The sequence below is a fragment of the Limulus polyphemus genome, unplaced genomic scaffold (assembly GCF_000517525.1).
Source record: "Limulus polyphemus unplaced genomic scaffold, Limulus_polyphemus-2.1.2 Scaffold8634, whole genome shotgun sequence".
Classification (NCBI taxonomy): domain Eukaryota; kingdom Metazoa; phylum Arthropoda; class Merostomata; order Xiphosura; family Limulidae; genus Limulus; species Limulus polyphemus.
In genome coordinates, this window is record NW_013674244.1 from 24,528 (window position 1) to 25,590 (window position 1,063).

At 35.2% G+C, this 1,063-nt stretch overlaps 1 protein-coding gene across 1 annotated transcript in view; it reads right to left on the reverse strand.

Annotated features, from left to right (window-relative positions):
- The window catches only part of LOC106475471, a gene marked incomplete at its 5' end in the record, with an annotated part of 14,027 nt that overhangs the window by 9,092 nt on the left and 3,872 nt on the right, over window positions 1-1,063 (reverse strand). The gene's annotated exons all lie outside the window — the stretch shown is intronic.

Consider the following 1,063-nt stretch of genomic DNA (forward strand, 5'->3'; position numbering starts at 1 on the left):
TTTTCTACTAACCGTTTTAAAGTTTGATATATTTATTACAGCAACAAGTTTGAAGTTAGGAAAGTTTGGTATATCTGTATATGTTAATATTCCAAAATTAAATATTCACAAAATTCCGATATTTAGCTTCTTTCGTCATAGTCATTAAGCGAATTCTTTTCTTCATACCGTCAGTTAATTCATGAATTACTCGACTAACGTCTTGCCCCCCCCCCCAATGGCACATCGGTATGTCTGCGGACTTATAACGCTGGAATCCGGGTTTCGATACCCGTGGTGGGCAGAGCACAGATAGCCCATTGTGTAGCTTTGTGCTTAATTACAAATAAACAATCTAACATCTTGACAAAATACCTTAAAACCTCTCGTTTTTTTTAATTTTGTACAATAATCGTGACACAAAAGATATTTAGGGATAGCTTTGTACTTTAATCTCTTTTCAAGCATCATTAATATTTAACAAGAACTTTTAATAAGTATAATAGGAACAATATGTTATTAATCATAACAGATACGAAGTTTTTATGTACTGTATCTGTCTTTACGAGTGTACCATATTTCGGCAAAACTTTTATATTGCTAGGACTGTTTACTCAGCCTGAAAGTGACAACTGCAGCGCCCCTAGCGGTACGTTTGATAGACAACAGGCTGCCATATACAAAGTCTACACCTATACACACAAAATACGCTCGCTGTTTATATGAAACTGAATCTAACAAATTGAGTGACACCATTCCTAGTTTTGGTTTACATGTTTAATAAACATCCTAATTACCGTTTGTAATAGAATTTCCATATTTTAACTCATGTTGGTTCTACCCAAGATTTGTGATTTGTTACAAAGCGAGCTAGGACACTGAGTATACAAGAACAGGTAAGACTACTGTAAAAGTTATATTCCTGTAACTGCTGGTAACACATGTTTTACCATATTAACATTTAAATTGTCATGCTGTCTGTTGATAACCCATTGTCGTCAGTGTGGTTAACTGCTGGGAAAGGGTGTTTCTTGCTCGTGATTCACAGTAGTCTTACCTGTTCTTGTATACTCAGTGTCCTAGC